Genomic DNA, 22054 nt, shown 5'->3' on the forward strand with positions numbered 1-22054 from the left:
GGCACAGAGTAAGCATTCTCATCCTCTAAGAAAGGAATGGAGAACTAGCAAGTAAAGATCAGACCAAAACTAACCAGGGCAGCTGCAGCTCTGGGTTTAGCATCTGGGGCTCAGTATAACATAACACGGACCCTAATTGGGTTGAGTAGTTCTTCCCCCACCATATCCCTCCAGCTCTGCTGCCCAGGGCACATGTGACCTCTCCTGAACCAGTGTTTGCAGCCTTCTTCAACCAATACCACATGTTTCTAGCATCTCCAGTATCAGTGCAGCTTAAGCCTTCAGCATCACAGCTAATGTCATGATGGATCAAGAAGCAAAGATGGAACAGCATTCTGAACCACTTGCCAAATCTCAAGGCTTTCTCCAGCTAGATCCCACCTCCCAAATGTTCCACGATCCCTCAGTAGCAACATCAACTGGAGACCAAGTGTTCAAATGCATCAGCCTATAGTGGACATCTTAGACCCAAACCTCAACACACACCATATTAAGGGCATAACATTTCACACTGCCTCCAATCCTCCACAGGACATACTTTTGTCAATTGTAAACATGCCATAGATGCTATCCACTCATTATCTACTTGGTAGCCTTCTCACCTAGATTGACTATCACGGCTTCACAGTGCTTGTAAATAACCCTTATTCCACTCAATAATGGTCCCAAAACATGAGTATGTTATCTGAGTTTTTTGATTAACATTTCTACTACTTATCATTCCCTTATTTATAACAATTATAAGTTCATTATAATTATAAATTACAGTTTTAATTATAAATTATAAATAAATTTTAATTATAAATTAAACTTTATTACCATATTATAATAATTATAAATTAAACTTTATAGGAAAGCATCTAGTAAATGCAGGGCTCAGTACCATCCATAGTTTCAGGCTTCCACTTCGGGTCTTGGAACATAGTCTCTATGAATAAGGGATGAATTGCCATTATCTTTTTAAAATCCATTCATTTAACAATGAGGAAATGATATTCAGATGAGTTAGGAGACCACAGTGGCTCATTACCTAACAGACCAGAGCAGAGATTTGAATGCCTTTCAGTTCAATGTCCTTCCCACCATGCTACATGTACTAATTATTTTGAGTATTATTTCTATTATAGATTGGCAATATTTCTGTCATTGTCTTATGAAGTGGGAACTTCTGGTTTCTTTGGAAAGTCAATTATGTTAAATGATTGTTTTCTGGGGCACATGCGCTTTTGCTAAAGCAGTCAAGTGAAAGAATTTTTCACTGAAGCAGACACACACGAAATGATATTTTGCAAAAGCAGATATGTGAAAGGACACATGATGTTTAGAAGGAATATAATACAACCAAACAGACAGTGGATGATGCTAGGTGGTATTGGTATGCCTTACCATTGTTTATTGATCATCATTTGTCATGACTCCATAGAGAGAAACACACCAAAAACATCTGGTGGTGTTCTGGCAGCTTCTTGCCACTTCAAAGGACTCAAGCCAATTGACAGAGTGAAGTGAAAGTTTCTGGATATGTCAGCGACACAGAATCATGTGCACTTTTACTAAGACAGACTCACATGGTGTTTTGCTGAGACAAGACCCGTGGGAGGATATGTTATATTTGGAAGGAGTATAAATAGGACTCAATGGACAGTGACAGAGGGCCAGCATAGCTAGCTTTACAATGCTTTGTTAGTCTCAAGTCTCAGTTGATCTTCACTCCTTTGAGAAGTGTGGCAGAGAACTCCTAGCATCCCTAACTGATTCTGGTCGCTCCTGCTGACTCGTGCAGATTCAGCAGAGGCCTGGCTATTTCTGCTATGTTGTGACACTGTGTTCGCTATACTGATACTACTGAACTGGACTGCTGGTATCCTAACAATTGGAGATTGAAATCGCCCCAAGGAACTACTTTCTAAACAGCATACAGCTGAGCCTCACAGCTTCTTCAGGAGCAGAGCCTTGCAGCTTCTTCAGGATCAAGCTGCTGCTGCTGATTCATGTGGACCGAGCTGCTGATATTCTGGCAACATAGATTGGATTTACTCCAAAGAACTATTTCAAAACAGATCCACTTTCCCAGTATCCTACTAACCTTTCTTTCCCACTACCTCTGATGGGTGGTGGGCTAAAAGGGAAGTTAAAACATTTAAGAAATCCTTATTAAAAGTAGCATTTGAAAAATCTCAGCCTGTACTCTTAAGAAAAGATAGTCTGGATTATGTTTTGTTATTTTATGGTCTCATAACCTGTAGGTCTAGGGAGACAGACCATGCTGGGGAAGTTAGGAAAAGACAGTAAACCAAGAAACAGCTCAAACACTAGCATATGAAGATACGACTAGTTCATGCTAAAGCATCCCCAGGGAAAACTGTTCTTCATTACTGCGACATCCTTTTGAATAGCATTACACAATTGGATTTCCCATTCAGAACCTCAGAACTTTAATAAAACACAGTTCATCAATGTGCATACATAGCAGCTAGGCTATATGTTTAGCCCTGAACCCTACTAAGAAAAGGATTTCCTTAAATGACTCAAACTTAGTTTGTGGTGATGACTAACATATTAAATGATTAGGTAAAGTAATGCACGACAAATTGTAAGTGGCAACTCCTGGGTCCTTGCATTTTACGATCATTATCATTGAGCCTCCAACAATAAGTTTGAAACTGATTTCCTCCAGAACTGTCCAAGCACTGTTGATGGTCTTCTGTGTGTGAATACATTCACTTCCCTGGCTTCACGTCACCCACATATAACAGATACATGATTTTCTTGCTTTATAAAGTAAACTACCTGGCCTGCACACAACTGTGGACACTGTCTGTAGGATGCTTTTACTTCAGTGGGATTCCTCAGGCTCACTTATATTCAGCATCGTGTCACACCTGACGCTAACGTATCATAGATCTTCCTAAAATGGCTTCACGGACTTAAGCACTTTGTATTCTCTAAGGTTGAATTCTTAAGTTTTAAAATTTTATCTTTAGGCATAATGTACTAAAATGGAATCTTTCAGAGTAATTCTAGCTTTCTATAGAATACAAGTTGAATTCCAACCTACCACTGAGGTGGTTTGAATGAGAATGGATCCCATAGACATGTATAAAATGTTTTAATACTTGGTCCATACCAAATTAATGGAAACGTTTGGGAAGGATGGGGAGATATTGGCCTTCTTGGAGGAGGTATGTCACTAAGGGCAAGCATTGAGGTTTCAAAGGCTGCCTACCATTCCCAGTGTGCTGTATGCATCCTGCTTGAGGATTCTGTATGAGTTCTCAGCTGCTGCTCCAGCTGTATGTTGCTATGCCTACACTCTCCCATCATAAGCCCCATGCTCCTGGAATCATAAACCAAATTAAACTCTTTTTAATGGTCATGGTGCTTTATTACAGCAATAGGAAGAAACCAAGACAGAAGTTAGTGCCAGGAAGTTGGCTACTGCCATAACAGACCTGACCATGGTGTATTTTGGAGGAATGTGGAAAATGTTGGGACTCTGGAGGAGGAAAATGGTTGAATGCTGTATGCAGAACTTATTGGCCCATCTTCATAGGGGGTAAAGAGAAAATAGTGCTGAGAGAAATATGGTCTATGGAAGTTTAAGAGACATCAGAGGGAAACTATCAGTAACTGGGCTAGAGACCATTCTGTGACATTGTGGCAAAGGGCATAGCTGTCTTCTGCCCTTGTCCTGAGAATTTGCTTGTAGTTAAATTGAAAACTAATGGACTAGATTCTCTGATGGAGGAGATTTCAAAACAACCCTAATATTGTCTCTGTCACTTGGTTATTAACACTCACTCTTCTACAGGTCTACAATGAAAAAGAGCAAGTGGGGCAAAAAATAGATACAAACTATACAGTTTAAGGATAAAAAGAGACTCCAAAAACTTAATGTTAGAACCAAGGCTTGTGCTACAAGAGATTAAGAGATGAAGGAGAGGCCTGATCCAAATTACAATAAAGAGAAGGGTGGCCTCAGACAATACCCCACCCAACTAAGTTTCAGATTTAAAAAAAATATTGAAACTGAAAATGATGGAGACTATTGAAGTTGGATTAAGTATATTTTTGTATTATGATATAACCACGGGGCCATGCAGTTGAATACTTGGTCTATACTCAACTGCTTGGGAAGGATTAGGAGTTGTGTCACTGGGGATGGGCTTTGAGTTTTAAAAAAAACTCATGCCATTGGCAGTATGCTCTCTGCCTCCTGCCTGTAGATCAGATGTAAACTCTCAATTACTGCTCCAGCCATACCTTCACTCCATTATATACTCTGACCCTCTGGAATAGTAAACCAAATTAACCTCTCTTTTCTAATTAATTGACCATGATGTTATATGACAGCAATATAAAAGAAAGAAGATAAGACAACCACTAGTGGAATAGGATGGGGATTCCAGGAACGTGCTCCTTACCCAACTATAATGTACATGTTTATATCTCCAAACACACACACACACACACACACACACACACACACACACCAAGCTCACATCCACTTCCAAGTGGCTTGCAAATTCAAATCAGAAAGCCTACTTGAATGCCATCTCTCCTATCTCTCCTAGCCCAGGGTTATTTTTTTGTTTGTTTGTTTTTATTTTTGTCTTTTGTTGTTATTGTTTTTATTGATATTTGGTTGGTTGAGTTTTGGGTTTTTTGTTTTTGTTTTGTTTTGTTTTGTTTTTTTGGTTTTTTGCTTTGGTTTGTTTTGGTTTGGGGTTGGCTTTTTTTTTTAACTCTACCTGTCCTTAGGTAGAAGGGGTACTTTTGTAACGTAAGAAATCCCATATTAATGACTCCTCTTTCAAGGTGATGGTTAACTCACAGTTCCTTTCTAACTCTTTAAAAATTTCTTCAAATTATAATATTGTAGAGAATTCCTCCTATGGGTAAAAAAACTGGAAATAACCTTTAAAAGATAACCATGCCTTTGGTTTTACAATACATTCTTTCTATAAAACCAAATTACAGTATTTATTACCTATAACTTTAGCAAATACTAATGTTTCTTTACATCCCCTAAGCCTAAACCCTAAGTGAAAAGATCTGGATACAAGCCAAAATCACACTGAGCCTTAGAAGAAAATCACTAACAATAACCTCCTAAATGTTAATCCTCACAGGGTCCGACTCTCAGCCACTATTTGTTCTTGCCTGTGGTCCAGCCAGTCTAGTTTCTTCCACTTAAATAATCATAGCTGGACTTGCTTGTGGCAGATACTAAGAGAAAACGAAATTGTGTGTGTGTGTGTGTGTGTGTGTGTGTATGACATATGACTATAGTCATACATGATTAGAGTTCTTCTCATAACGTATTTAAGCCTTTCAAACTGATGAGAAATGCCTAAGTGTTATTATTTTAGCAGGCACAATTCTTACCATCTGAGTTGCCCACTTTCTGTCTGTCTGTCTGTCTGTCTGTCTGTCTGTCTGTCTTTGACAAAAGTCTAGGGTCCAAATGTTTAAGGTCTGGAACACAGCAGTGGTATAGAAGAAGGCAAAACCTTGTTCACAGCACGGATCCCTGAAAATATCAAAACACTGCTGTCATCGCCCTTTGTGACGGCAGCCCTTCAGCTGTTTGCTCAGTTTCTACGAACTTGGTGATGAATGAGGTTTTCCAAGGGCTTTTACACACAGCTCTATTATTTCACTGGGGCTCACTGAGCACTTTAAACAGATGAAGACAAAGAAAGCCAGCCATATAATTCAGTGTCTGATTGCTTTTCCACATGTCAGTCTTGAACAGCACAACTCTCCCCTGAGTAGCTTCGAGTGGCTGCCTGATTGAATCTGGTGAAGGCTGATAAATTTTGGAATGCTCTTTCAACACAAGGAAAACAGCATCAAGATGGAACATGTACTACAGCACTCTGTACCTGGCAATCCATGCATCACAGCGTGCAGCAGACAGGGAGGGGGGAGAAGCTACTGAGACTTCTCCATCCTCTTCCAAGTTATTACCAGTACCTGGAGGACACGAGCTGCTCCGTATGTTTTGAAGTGTTAACTGTAATCATAGTGTTTAAATAATAGGTTATTGCTTTTATAATGATTTTTAAGAGTGAGCACTTCCAGAAATAATTTTAAATACAGTGAGGAAAAATAGATGGGACTTACTCTCTGAACAACGTTTTTCTCTTGCCCAGGAAAAGAAACGTTGCACTTACATTGTTTTCAACATGTGCATCCAGGCGCATGCGTGCGCACACAGAGGCCAGAGGTCAGTGTAGAGCACCCTCCTCAATCATTCAACGCGCCATATTTTTGAGAAAGGGTTTCTAACTGAATCAGGAGTTCATCCATTGGCTAGACTGCCTGACCAGAACTCCAGCAATACACTTGACTCCAACCTTTGGCAATGGAATTACAGACGTATGCCACATACCTGAAATTTTACGTCAGTATTGAAGATATGAACTCAAGTCCTCATGTTTGTGCACCAAACATTTGACCCCCTAAGCCTCTCCACTGATTTTAATGTGACAACTTTTTCAAGACAGGATGCAAAGGGTAGTACACGGAATCAATCTATAGGCTATGACTTTAGAGGCCAGGTAAGGAAACCCAATCACACTAGAGGGAGTGGCACAGGAAAAAGAGAACAGGACTTAACCTTGGGATTTATTTTGTGTAGGTGGTGTGGGAGACGGAAGTGTTTGATCACATCTCCACCTCCGTGGTTCTACTTAATTTCAGATACATCACCTCTTGGTGCTTCATCAACATCCCTTGAGAGTGTTTTTTGCTTGTGTATTACTTAGAGTTATTTTTAAAGGCTTTAAGGAACACATTCTTAGTAGATTCTTTTCCTTGGATTCCAGGCAAAGTCTATTCCACACACCTAAATAACAACAGCTCGTGGGGGAAAATATGCATAATCAATAGTCTGTCCACTGATTCAAATACCCCCGGGGTTCATTTTTGCAGTTTGTCGTACATATATTCCAGGCGCAAGAACAGTTGGTGACTATGGACTCATGCACAGCTGTTTTAGTCCTATTAGGGCATAATTATTTTCAAGTACTTTGCAAGAACAGATGTTTTTAGAGCATGATAAGTACATGTCTTTCTTCGACAGGTGCTTTTACATTGCATAAACAGAACATTGATAGCCTATTGTCCTTTTGATACTGGAAGGTAGGGTAGAAGCTACAGCCATAGGTTTTTCTAAACATTGATTATCAGAGACATTCTCTTCTTTCCCTGCCCGAAAACACCAGCAATTTCTCTCCTTCATTTACTTTCTCTGAGAACAGCATTTCCCTCTGTTCTGGCTCAGATCCTCCACACCTCCTCCCATTGGATTCTTTGAACTTGACTTTTCCTCATGAAGTCTCTGTAAGCTGGAGCAAGCTGAATGCACCAGTGTCCTATACAGAATGTCATCTTCTCTGTTGGGTTTGTACCTGCTCCAAATCCCTGAGTTTAGATAACAGCTTATTTCCTAGAAGTCTAGATGCACTTCTGCTTGAACTTGCTGCAAAGTCCCCTCCCATATTGTTAGTACATAAAATCTGTTACCATGGTAAATAATATTCTGTCACACAATCATCAGAAGAGGCTGCCAATCTTGTCATTTTCCCATAAGCAGAATATGCACAGCTCTCAAGGAACATTTTTCCTAGCCAGAGGACACGATCTGAAGATCTATAAGGATGGAACACAGGTGGGGCTATGAACATGTTAGGTGATTCTCCAATGTAAATATAGAAAAGTATCTTTGTGGTACTTGATCTCTGAGGTTTGTGAAGTGTGTTTTTTTTTTTGTTTGTTTGTTTGGTTGGTTGGTTGGTTGGCTGGTTGGTTTTTTGTTTGTTTGTTTGTTTTGTTTTTGTTTTTTGTTTTTTGTTTTTGTTTTTGTTTAGATAAATATAGCCAAACAAATGAGTTCAGGACCCTTCTAAATTCAGAATATTTTGAGGTGCTAGTTAAAATGAGAGATTGATTTCCCTTTTCAATTTTTCTCTTCCCAGATAAACCCAGCCTCCCCTCCTGCATTCAGTATTCACATTCAATGCCACCTCCTGGTTCCCACGGCTTCATCAGGCAATCAAAGCTTCAGATTTCTTTCCAAATGACCATTACATATCCACCTCAGCTCATGGCCAGTCACCCACCAACACTTACACACTGTGTGTCATTTGTGTGCCTTGCTATGGGCTTGGAACAGCAGAGTAAAAATCGCTATTATACTTACACATATTGTTCAACTAAAGGATATTTGGGCAGAAGACAGCACACATGCAGAGCTAGGAAAACAAAATGAACACAAGAAGAATTCATTGAATTTGCATATCCATAGAGAGAATCTGGCTTAGCTTCCTATTCATTTTCATACACTCCTGTCTGACTGGGAAAGGGTACTGGTCCTTCCCAGGTCAGACCCAACATTAGACACATGCATCCTCTTAAAAGATGTTAAGTGAAATTTCCTTGCAGATGTAGAATTCCAGCAGAAAAGCAACACAAAGGACAGTAGCAAGTGGTTTAAAACCTATCATCCATAGAGAGGTGTTAGATTACTCACATAAGACTTAACCACTGGTGACAAGACAGTCCATCAGTGTCCTGTACCTTACCTCTAGCCCAAATAAGAGAGATCTAGAGATTAGTTAAGGTTCTATTTAAAGGGTGTGTGTAGAGACAGAAAAAGTTGGGTACAGTGACTTCCCTTCTGCCACCCACAAGGAGCACAATCTGTAAAGAAAAAAAGAGTTCACCAGTCATCCTGGGACTTTCCTTAGGGAAAAGGCCTTGCAGATGGTTTCTTGCTATATTTATAAGCAGTCAGCCCTATGCAAATTACTAATACAGACTGCAAGAAAATTCTTGAGAAATTAATACAAATCTCTAAAGTTGGGGGAAATTCATTCAGCAAAGACATTGTCAGCCCCATGCCCTTAAAAGCATAAAACAGGAATCAGTTTCCGGCAAACGACAACAGGACAAAAATTACAGGGCAAAGAAGGAGGGCAGCATTTACTGAAACCTCAGTGATGATGTTTGATGTTTCCTGTGGTCAAGGGACCCTTTAGACAGGAGCAAGAAAGAAAATGCCTTGAAAGGCCCACATTAAAGAAGTGTACTGCTGAAAAAGCTTTTGCCATCAGGAAGAGCCTGTGTATGCCATCGGGCAGGAAGGATTGCAACCATCTGCAAGCCAGGAAGAAACAAATTGTCTGACACCTTGATCTTGGACTTCCAGCCTCCAGAACTGTTAGAAGGTAAAGCTGCTGTTGTTCAGGCTGCTCTGTCTGTAGCTGGAAAAAAAATAAAACAAATTCATAAAGATCCTGAGTCATCGAAAGGCCATGTGCACTGACCTCTATGAGGAAAGAAGTGAAGAAGAGAATGGAGAGATGGACACTGCGTGAACCCTGGTACAAGCGAGAAGCATCAAGGACCAGGGAACAGCAGCAGCCTCATCATTCTATGTTTTTCTTCTACGTTTACTCTCCCCACACTACTGACCCTGGTGGGAGCAAGGAACTGAGCATGCAGGGAAAGTAATGCAGGAGCAGCCCAGAGGGGAGAGAGAAGCTACAGGCTCCTCACCAAAGCCAACTAGACTCTGGACTGAATAGGAAAGTGAAGCTTGAAGTAGATTGTGTGTGTGTGTGTGTGTGTGTGTGTGTGTGTGTGTGTGTGTACATACACATGCATATGTGCAAACACACACTTGGGATAAGGCACATGTGGATGTAATAATAACCTTGAGGAACAATGATCAGCTCTATTCCTGTGTGAGACAGGGGGCCTTACCTGCTGCTGTGTATGGCATGCTAGCTGGCTCTCACACTTCCCAAGTTCCTTCTGTCTCCATCTCCCACCTTGTCGTAGAAGAACGGAGATGACATGTACCACTGTGACTTTTCAATGGTCTCAGGAAATGTAAGCTCAAGTCCTCCAGTTTTGCAGTGAGTGATTTGCTGAACATTCCCTAGATGGACTTTTTAAAGCCACTTTAAACTGGAGTGTTTTTATAAATGAAAAGATCAGAAAATTACAGCCTTCCCAGAGATTGGGGGAAAATAAAAACATTCTCCCAGGAAATGTGGTAGCAGAAGAGAGAGCCATTCTTGGTTAAGCCAGATCAGCTCTGTCAACAAACTATGTTACTAGTTCTGCCAGAACGTATATAGCTGAAAGGCACAGAGATGAAATGCAAAACATTCAAAGTGGATGTTCCTAGAAGAACTGCAAGTGTGGCTGCTGTATCTCATGTGTGTTAGGAGGTGGCAAAGAGGAAGGAGACATGTCTACCCTCAGGGGTCTGACCTGTGAACATCTGAATGATTAATAGTCTAACTCCCTGAAAAAAAGCGAGCCTGAAATGACCACCAGTCAGGCACCACACAAGCATGGTGGGGACAGATCATCATGGCTGAGATGACCCCTGCCTGGTGCCATAACATACAAAGGGACACGCCACTCCAGAGACAACTTCAGACACTCAAAGACCCCAATTATCACTAAGAGGATCAAGTAAATGGTAGAGATATAGAAGAGAAAGAGAAACAAAAGAATCTGAGCATGGTGAACAGACACAAAACTGGAGACTCAAGGATAGTAAGCAACAACCTGCTTTGAATGGTTGGTGATACCACCTGGGACCATGATAGGGTCCTGACCTGTACTGTCACCAGGGGCCATATCTGGGCCCCTGGCCCTGTAGCAGCAGGAAATCTGTTACTGCCCAAGGCCAGGCAGATGTCTCTGGGCTGGGCTGCCACCCAGCAACATGTTGATATCTGAGGGCTGTGCAGAACTGGTCCCACCCCTTATATGAGCATCACAGGAGAGCTTGCCATAGGAGCATGAGAGGAAGAGAGCTGACCCCACTCCTAGGCAGCTGCAGTACTCTGGAGAGTGGCCTCACACATTGTGAGAATTTCAAGTGAGCTGGCCTCAAGAATCTGAGCAAGAAAGAGCTGGCCTTGTCATTCATCTCCCATGCAGTGGCAAGGACAAGGGAAAGATATCCTCCTCTCCACTTACCCCTCACCATCTGTAGCAAGCAGGAGATCTGGCACTGGGGTCCTGAAAGCAGGAGAGCTCCCTGCCCCTCGCCACCTGCAGCATTTGGGAGACTGGGCCCTGTACCTCCCCTGTGGAGCACAGTAGAGCTGTTCTTAGATGTGAGGGTTGTAGGTGAGCTGGCCCCAAGGGCATGACTGTGGGAGAGCTGACCCTACTACCTCTTATCTCCTATGCAATGGCATTAGTGAGGGAAAGATCTTCTCTCCCTTTTGCCCTTGCCACTTGCTGTAGGAGGGAGTGCTGGCCCAGTCCCTCATCTGCTGCAGTACTCTGGCAAACAGGCCCTAAACCTCACCTAGACAGCACAGTAGAGCTGGTCCTGGACATGGTGGTTGCAGGAAAAACAGCCTGCCTCTTGTCTGCTGTACACTGGCATAGATGAGACAGAGATACCTACTTCCCCCTTCTCATTCCTTACTGGCTATGGCAGGCAAGAGAGTTTATCTTGGGGGTCACGAGAGTGGGAGAATTGGCCATATCCCTCACCAGCTGCAACACTAGGAAGATAGGACCCTGTACCTCATCTGGGCAACAGGGTAGAGCTGACCTTGGTGGTGTGAGGAGTGGGTGCTGCTGGTGAGCCAGCTCCAAAAACATGAGAGCAGGACAGCCAGCAGGATGACCAGTTAACATACCTCTCAGGCCCAGATCCAGGGCTTCAAATGGCCCTACCTCAACGTGTACCCTATCCATAAGCTGCTAGAATGCATGAAGGGGCTGGTCTTGCTTTAGGATCTCCATTACACAGGGCAACAACAGGATATCTGAGAGGAGTACAAGTGAGGTTCCTGTGTTGATAGAGTAGAAGCCAGAGGCCTTGGACCAAAACAATGAGTCACTGCAACGAACATTTACAAGCAAAAAGTATGGGGAAAAGGGTATATTGTGGGAGACTACACTGTGATACACTACAGCTTCTACAATAAGATTTTTTTCTTTGTTGGGGGGTTGATAGGGTGGAGGGCAGATACAAAGGGACAGGAGATGAATGGGATTGGGGTGCATGATGTAAAATTCACAAAGAACCAGTAGAAAGCTAGGCAGAAAGAAAGAAAGAAAGAAAGAAAGAAAGAAAGAAAGAAAGAAAGAAAGAAAGAAAGAAAGAAAGGAAGGAAGGAAGAGGAAGGAAGGAAGGAAGGAAGGAAGGAAGGAAGGAAGGAAGGAAGGATTATTATAAAGCATTTAAAAAAAAACCACTCACAATGCCAGCTGGCTCAGCTCCTACGAGGGCTCCCCTCCTACCTTACAGATAACTGTTTTCTTTCTATGTCTTCACATAATGTAATGGCATAGGACACTTTCTGGTTTCTCTTCTTATAAGTACACTAATCATGTGATTGCAGGGCCCCACCCTATGGTCTCATCTAAACATACTATTTCTATAACATTTCTGTATTCAAATATAGTCACATTAGAGTCAGGGCTTTAACACATGACTTTTCAGGGGACAGCTCCATCCATAGCAGTATCACTACAAAATAACTGAGAAAGACAGAGGACGAAAAGAGAGAAAAATAGGTAATGGAAATCTATAGCAACATATAAAATATTTTCTCACCCAGAAATAAATTGGGGAGAAGCATGTAATTGGATGCTTAAAGCAGCCCTGTAAAAAAAGAATTGCTAATTAAAACTAAGTGAAAAAAATGTCAGAAGAGAAGAGAAATTTGTTTTGTTTTTTTAAATCACAGTAGGAAACAAACACAAATCAAAAGCCTGGGCCACTGTGTTGAGTGAGTGAGTGAGTGAGTGAGTGCATGGGAAATCCGTGGCTGACATGTGAGATGAGTGAGTGAGTGCATGGGAAATCTGTGGCTGATGTGTGAGATGGAGAAAATGAATTTCGGTGGCATGTTGAAAATTCTGTAGGCAATCAAACTTTTTAAATATATTTAAGTGTGTGAAAAGGAAAAAATAAGTTGGCTTGAAGAAAACTTACAAAAAATTATGTGTTCATTTTACTATAAGAACCAAAGTTCTAGCCAACCATTCAAGAATCATCATCCTGACTGAAAGAATAGAAAAAAAAAGCTATGAAATGTGTTGGCGTCTATTTTAAAGTGGTAGACAGACTGGGATGTCTTCACAGAAGAAAACTCACAGTGAGATGAAAATTCAGCAGAATATGGTTCAAGATAGCAGAAACAGCACAAGCTTTTGCCACTTCTCCTTTGAAATTTACTAAAAGGCAGTTTTAAAAGACACAAGCAAGAGATACCATAAAAAGTCTGAGACCAAGTCAAGGTCTGTTTGGGCCACAGTCAGCAGAGGTGAGATGCACATTGCCCCCTGACCTCCATCCTCTAGCCCACTTTCCTTAGGAGGCCTACAGGGGCCCCAGGAACACCCAGCTTAAACCCCTCCTCCACCAATCTCTGGCCAGTCATGCCCACTTGGGGCACAGCCAGCAGAGATGAGCAGCAGTATTGTTCCCTGAGATCCACTGCCAGTCCCACAACTCTGCCTGCCTCCCCAAGGAGCTCTGCTGGCATCTGGAACATCCAACTAACACCCGGGACAACCAGATGGCTAAAGGACAGAGTAAGAACACAATCAACAAGAGTGAGGGCAATATGGCACCACCAGAGACCAGCTATCCAACTACAGCAAGCCCTGGATATCCTAACACAACCTAAACACAAGAAAAATGATCTTAAATCCAATTTTATAAAGATAATAGAGGTCTTTAAAGAGGAAATGAATAAATCCCTTAAAGAAATATGAGAACATACAATCAAAAAGTTGAAAGAAATTAGTAAAACCATCCAAGAATTAAAAATGGAAATAGAAGCAATAAAGAAAACACAATCTGATAGAATTCTGGGAATGAAAAACAAAGGAAAGAGAACAGGAACTACAGATGCAAGCATCACCAACAGAATATAAGAAATGAAAGAGAGAATCTCATGCCTAGAAGAAATGATTGAAGAAATTGAGACATCGGTCAAAGAAAATGCTAAATCTAAAAAGTTCATGACAAAAAAAAAAATCCAAGACACTATGAGACACTATGGAAAGACCAAATCTAAGAATAGTAGGAATAAAAGAAGGAGAAGGTTCCCAGCTACAAGGCCAAGAAAATATTTTCAACAAAGTCATATAAGAAAATTTCCCCTAACCTAAAGAATGATAATGCCTATAAACATATAAGAAGCTTACAAAGCACCAAATAGATTGGACCAGAAAAGAAAATCCTTCTGCCACATAATAATCAAAACATTAAATGTACGAAGAAAGAATTTTAAAAACTGCAAGGGGAAAAGGTAAAGTAAAATATAAAGGCAGACTCATCAGAATTATTCTCAGGAGAACATCTAAAAGCCAGAAGGGCCTGAACAGATGTCTTACAGACTCTAAGAGACCACAGATGTCAGCACAGACTATTATACCCAGCAAAACTTTCAATCACCATGCATAGAGAAAACAACATATTCTATGACAAAACCAAATTTAAACAATATCTATACACAAATCCAGCCCACAGAAGATACTAAAAGGAAAACTGCAACCAACAGAGGCTAACTGAACCCAAGAAAACACGGGAAATAAATAACCTCACACCAGCAAACCAAAGGAAGGAGAATACACACACACACATACATACACACACACACACACACAGAGACACACTACCAACATCAAAATAACAAGAATAAACAATTGGTGCTCATTAACATCTTTCAACATCAATGGACTCAATTTCAAAATAAAACTTCCCACAGGCTAACAAAATGGATGCAAAAATGGGATCCTTCATTCTGCTGCATATAAAAAACACATCTCAGCAACAAAGTAGACATTACCTCAGAGTAAAGGGGTGGGAGAAGATTTTCCAAGTAAATGGACCCAAGAAACAAGCTGGAGCAGCCATTCTAATATCTAATAAAATAGACTTTAGTCAAAGTACTCAAAATAAGTGGGGAAGGACACTTCATACTTACCAAAGCAAAGATCCACCAAAATTATGTCTCAATTCTTAACATGTATACCTCAAAGTCAGGGCACTTATATTTGTAAAAGAAATATTACTAATGCTTAAATCATATATCAAACCCCACACGTTAATAGTGGGAGACTTAAACACTCCACTCTCACTAATGGACAAGTCATTGAGACAGAAATGAAACATTTCACCCAACACAAAAAAAATACCTTCTTCTCAGCAACTCATAGAACCTTCTTCAAAACTGAAGGGTTTGTGACCATATAGTAGGTCACAAAGCAAGCCTCAACAGATAACAGCAAAATTGATGATTCAATATAGAAAAATCCATCAATGTAATCTACAATATAAATAAACTGAAAGAAAAAACACATGATCATACATTCGATGCTGAAAAAACTTGGACAAAATCCAATACCCTTTCATGATAAAAGTCTTAGAGAGATCAGGGATACAATGTGTGTACCTAACCATAATAAAAGCAATATACAGCAAGCTAATGGCCAACATCAAATTAATTAAATGGAGAAAAATTTAAAACAATTCCACTAAAACCAGGGACAAGGCAAGGCTGCCCACTCTCTGTGTATCTATTCAATATAGTTCTCAAAGTTCTAGTTAGAGCAACAAGAAAACTAAAGGAGATCAAGGGGATATAAGTTAAAAAGGAAGATGTCAAAGTATCTCTATTCACAGATGATATAATAGTATACATAAGTGACCCGAAAATTCTAAAAGAGAACTATTATAGCTGATAAATACCTTCATCAAAGTGGCTAGATACAAAATTAACTCAAAAAAATCAGTAGCCCTGTTTTATACAAATGATGAGTGGGATGAAAAAAATTAGGAAAACAACATCCTTTACAATAGCCACAAATAATATAAAATATCTTGGTGCAACTCTAACCAAGCAAGTCAAAGACCTGTATGACAAGAACTTCAAGTTTCTGAAGAAAGAAATTGAAGAAGATATCAGAAGATGGAAATATCTCCCATGCTCATGGATTGGTAAGATTAACATAATAAAAATGACCATCTTAGCAAAAGCAATCAACAGATTCAATGCAATTCCCATCAAAATTCAAACACAATTCTTTACAGACCTTGAAAGAATAATTCTCAACTTCATATGGAAAAACAAAAAACCCACAAAACAATTCTGAAAATAAAAGAACTTCTAGAGGTAACACCATCCCTGATTTCAAGCTGTACTACAGAGCAATAGTAATAAAACCTACATGGTACTGGCATAAGACTAGACAGGATGATTACTGGAATAGAGTCAAAAACCCAGAAATAAACCCACACACCTATGGACACTCAGTTTTTTACAAAGAAGCCAAAATCAAACAATGGAAAAAAGAACACACATGTCTGCATGTAGAACAATGCAAGTAGATCCACATCTATCACCCTGCACAAAACTCAAGTCCAAGTGGATCAAAGACCTCAACATAAAACCAGACACACTAAAACTAACAGAAGAAAAAGTGGGGAACTGCCTTGAACACATTAGCACAAGAGACAAGTTCCTGAACAGAATACTAATATCTCAAGCATTAATATCAACAATTAATCAGTGGAACCTCATGAAACTGAAAAGCTTCTGCAAGGCTAAGGACACCATCAATAGGACAAATTGCAGGCTACAGAATGAGAAAAGATCTTCACTAACTCTGCATCTGACAGAGAACTAATATCCAAAATATATAAAGAATCAAAAATTAGACACCAACAAACCAAATAACTCAATTAAAAATGGAGTACAGAGCTAAACAGAAAATTCTCAATGGAGAAATCTCTAATGGCTGAGATGTACTTACAGAAATGTTCAATATACTTAATCATCAGGGAAATGCAAGTCAAAATGACTTTGGAATTCCATCTTATACCTGTCAGAATTGCTAAGATTAAAAACTCAAGTGACAGCACATGCTGGTGAGGATGTGGAGCAAGGGGAACACTCCTCTATTGCTGGCAGAATTGCAAACTGGAACAACCACTTTAGAAAACAATTTGTTGGTTTCTCAGAAAAATGAGAATAGTTAGTTCTACCTCAAGACCCAGCTACACTGCTCCTGGGCATATACCCAAAAGATGCCCCACTATACCACAAGGACACTTACTCAGCTATGTTCATAGCAGTTTTATTCATATTAGCCAGAAACTGGAAATGACCTAGATATCCCTGAACTAAAAAATGTATATAGAAAATGTGGTACATTTACACAATGGAATGCTATTCAGCTGTTAAAAAACAAAGAAATTTGCATCATGAAATCATGACATTTGCAGGCAAATTGACAGAACTAGAAAATATTATCCTGAGTGAGTTAAGACAGACCCAGAAAGACATGCATGGTATGTTCTCACTGATAAGTAGATATTAGCTATAAAGTACAGGATAATCACTCTACAATCCACAGACCCAAAGAAACTAAATAATAAGGAGGGCCCAAGGGAGAATGCTAGAATCTTGCACAGAAGACAAAATAAAATAGACATAAGAAGTGGATGGAGGGAAGGAACTGGGTGGAAGAGTGGGTGAGGAGGGAAATAGAGATGGGGCATAGGTAATGGGTACCAGAAGAAAGAGCTGAGAGACAGAATGGAAATTGGTGGGGAGCATCTTTGGGATTAACTAGAGACCTGGGATGGTGGAGGCTCCTGTGAGTCTATGGGGTATCCCTAGCTGAGACTCCTAGCAGTTGTGAATGTAAAGACTGAAGGGGCCACCTCCTGTAGCCAAGTGAGACTTCCAGTGGAGGGAGGGGACATCAATCCACACACAAAACCTTTGACCCAAAATTTGTCCTGCCTACAAGATGTGTAGAGATAAAGAGATCAAGACAGAGCAGAGATTGAGGGTACAGCCAACCAATGACTGGCCCAACTTGAGACCTATCCCATAGGAGACAGCCAACCCCTGACATTAATAATGATGCTGTTATGACTGCAGACAGGAGTCTAGTATAACTGTCTCTTAAGAGGCTCCATCCAGCAGCTGATGGAGACAGATGCAGAGACCCATAGCCGAATATCAGATGGAGGTCAGGGAGCCTTGAGGAAAAGTGGGAGATAAAAGTGACTGAGCTAGAGGAGTCAAAGGTCCCATAAGAAGATCTACAAAGTCAACAAACCTTGGCCCATTGGGAGCTCACAGAGACTGAATCATCCATTGAAGAACATGCAGGGGCTGGATGTAGGTCCCCTACACATTTGTAGCAGATATGCAGCTTGGTCTTCATGTGGGTCCCCTATCAATTGGAGTGAGAGCTGTCTCTGACTCTGTTGCCTGCCATTTGACCCTCTTCCCCTAGCTGAACTACCTGACTGGGCCACAGTGAGAGAGGATATACCAAGTCCTACTGTGACTTGATGTCCCAGAGTGGACTGGTACCCATAGGCGGCTTCCTCTTCTCCTCAGAGGGGTAATGGGGGGAAGGAGTGTGAGGGTGAGACTGAAAGGAGAGGTGGGAGGGGGCTGCTATCTGAATATAAAGTGAATAAATTAATTAATTAATTACTCAATCAATGAAAAATATTCTGAGGCCATGTGGGACATCAATGGATCAGAGAGTTGTACAGGTTTCATGAATACGACAGCTTGATTTAGACAGGCAGAGGTAGCAGCTATTGGGAATGATCCAAAGGAGACTAAAGCAGGAAGTGCTGTTCTTCATGTCATCTTCTAGAAGCAGTGAGGAAAGAGAACAGCACCATCGGCAGCCGAAATGTTAAAATGCAACGAGATTGATGGAAAGTAACTTGTATGGATGAACCAGAATACAGAACAGGACAGAAGTTAAACATGAGCAAAAGCAGAAATCCCATGAAAATGAAACCGAGGGATACAAAAGTAAGACTTTTAACTTGATGACAGGGATATGGAAAAGAATCCAGAGTCAGAGAAATGCAGTCATAGCATTCTACAAGTCTTGACAGCAAAATAATAATTATTATTATATTTATTATTATTATATGCATAGTAATACAAAGATTGATTTTTTATCTCAAAATCATAAAACAGAAAACCAAAAAATGTAGCTGTAATTGCAGAACAGAATGTAAACATTATTGACATCATCAATATGAAGCAAAAATTAATCTGAAGAAAAGTAGAGAGAGAGAGGAAATTGTAGTGGGACTAATTTTCCATCTTAGAGAAAAATCAAACCAATTGAATTAAGTAAAAGGGGAACGAAACAGAATCGTTGACATATTTTCTGCAGTTACAAAGAAAACTAGCTACATTCTGTAACCATCAATGTGATAGGATCAGGAAATGAGCATGTGGGCGAGTCAGGCAAACCTTTATCCTTCACACTAAGTAGTGGGCATTGCTGTGGTCAGTAAATCTAGAATCGACAAATCTTATTTAAATAAATACCAGAATCACTTTGGAACCTGCTGAAGGGGATGTTGGTGGAGATGAGTGTGAGCTGAGCAGCAGGAGCTCCTCCCCGGTGAGCTCTCGTATCCTTGGTATCTTCCTCTGGGACTATCACTTACTGAGTCACTTTGTTTTCTGGTACTACGAGACAAACAGCTTTCAAAGAGAGAATGTTTCTTTGGGCTGACAATTTGGGGGGATCTCCACCCATATCAGCTGGTCCCACTGTTTTGGAGTCCATGGCAAGACACCAAACCACATCATAACAGGAAGTTCATGACAAACATGACCAGGGCACAAAAAAAGATAGAAAAAGGAAACTGGCGGGGGCTCTACCATCACCTTCAATGGACACCACGACTAGAACACCTGTCACTTGATCCAGCATCTTAACAATTCCATATCTTCCTGCCAGACCCTCTCCAGGAAACAAGTCTTTAATGCACTGGTCATTAGGGGAAATTTCAGATCCAAACTAGAGTATTTGTGTAATATAAAAAGTGCAATGGAAGCCAAAAGTCGGGTATTTGGTATATAACAACTATCTCCATTTTCCAAATGCTGACTGAGGCCCAAACTACAGCCAGGTGTAGAAAACAGACTTGATCTAGCAAGGGATTGGCTGATGGTAAATAATTAATGCAAGTACTAAAAACCACTTTCCATATCCCCTTCCAACCCCACCCCACCCCCTCTCTCTTAATAAATCCTTTCCACAAGACTGGACACAATTATCTCTTTGAAATCTGTTCAAGTCTATCAGACATATCAGACAGACAGACAGACAGACAGACAGACAGACAGACAGACAGACAGACTCTTTCAATCTTATTTAGGAGGCAGGCAAATCTCTGTGAGTTTGAGGCCAACTTGGTCTACATAAAGAGTTCCAGACAAGTCAGGACCACAGGGCGAAACAATGAAGCAACAACAACAAAAACAAGGAAAAGAAAAAAATAAATTCAGTCTGGAAAAACAATGTGTATTCAAAGAGTCAAAATACAGAACAAATGGTGAATTTAATTTTAACCATCCTTTCCAAATATGAACAAAAAAAAACCATAACAAGCTACACTACTAAGACATTAGTTACTCCAACCACATGGGTCAACAACCTTTGTCTGCAAAAGACCAGTAAATGTGTTATTAGGCTGAACAAGCTAAGATTCTACCATGGTAAAATATTTAAAAAAAAAAAAAAAAGAAAGGAATAAACTTTTCAAAATTCACAAGCTGTAGTTGACTTACTCCTGAGCTAAAGTATCAAGGACAACAAGACACAAGGCATTTTCAAATTAATATTATGTGTAAAATTATATTACATAATTTAAAACTTAAATCATTATGTTAATGTGAAATAAAATACTATTGACATTTATATTATTGTATAATTCTTGATATTAAAAAAAAGCTTTTGACTAGGATCTGGTCCAATAAGATTTAAAGTGCACCTCTTCCATGCCACTTCATCCCCTTCATAGACGAAATCAAGTCAAGTGACAAAGCCAGTTCCTCCCAATGAGGCACATTTTTGACAGCTGATATACTTGATTCCCCATTTCTCCATCAAAATGAGATCCCCAAGTAGCTTCAACTATATATTCTGTTGCTGCACTCTGAGAAGCACAGCAAGGGACACGCCAAGGGGCCATCTCTCTATAGCAGGTGATGCCAACTTCCAATTTTAAGATATGAATTAAAAAGGATGCTTTGGTACTTCAAATAAGTGACTATAGGAACATGAATATTAGCATTGAACATTGATTGCTTACCGGAAAGTGAACATTAATGGCTTGCTCAAACAAAAAATGTCTCTTTAGTTGTTATGAAATTGTATTTATTAAGCAACTTGGTACCCCTGAGGGCTAACTCTACATTTTACTAAGATTGAGGGGCAGGGATGATGACTTGATAATGTAGATTAAAAGAAAGATTCAAAAATTAAATGAGCTTCTACATTAAAATCCTAGCTGTATTTATCAGCAAAATACAACCTAAATAAAATCTTACAGAGCATTAATGACTTGATCAAAAAGAATAAAGTCACTAATGATGAGGAAAACCAGTTGATAGGCTACCTACCCTAAGTCATAGAAAGAAAGAAAGAAAGAAAGAAAGAAAGAAAGAAAGAAAGAAAGAAAGAAAGAAAGAAAGAAAACCTCCCAGCTTCCTAGAGAAGCAACCAAGATTGGACAGAATAGTTCTTATTAAACATATAACCATAATTTCAATGCCCAGGTACAGAAAGGAACACTTAAAATACTACCTCCAAACAAACCACAGTAGACTCAAGAGTGAAAGAATTTGATGGTAACAGTCTCTGAACTGTGGAAAGAATTTAATCATACAAAAAAAAATCAATATTGCATAACACCAAAAAGCAGATTCTAGGAGACATTTTGTTTAGCTTTTAGCTTAATAGAGAAAGAGATTTACAAACATCTACCCAGCAGCACATCCGTAGGCACATGCTAAGTGTGCCTACAACACAGCTGAGAATTCTATTTTAAATTCACTAAGGAGAGTTTCATAAATCCTATCCTCTAGTTGCTCCAAAGTTTCCCCAGGTGAAATCCATATCCAAACACTCTCTCTCCTCTCTCTCCTCTCTCTCCTCTCTCTCCTCTTTCCCCTCTCCCCTCTCCCCTCTCCCCTCTCCCCTC

General features: G+C 40.1%; 1 non-coding gene across 1 annotated transcript; it reads left to right on the forward strand.

Moving 5' to 3' along the window:
* Nucleotides 1-10193: 10193 nt before the first annotated feature.
* Nucleotides 10194-10324, forward strand: LOC114629239. The gene has a single exon (XR_003712620.1). It is a non-coding gene; the product is annotated as a small nucleolar RNA SNORA17 (small nucleolar RNA).
* The last annotated feature ends 11730 nt before the right edge of the window (nt 10325-22054 follow it).

Source organism: Grammomys surdaster, unplaced genomic scaffold (genome assembly GCF_004785775.1).
Source record: "Grammomys surdaster isolate TR1022 unplaced genomic scaffold, NIH_TR_1.0 278, whole genome shotgun sequence".
Taxonomy (NCBI): domain Eukaryota; kingdom Metazoa; phylum Chordata; class Mammalia; order Rodentia; family Muridae; genus Grammomys; species Grammomys surdaster.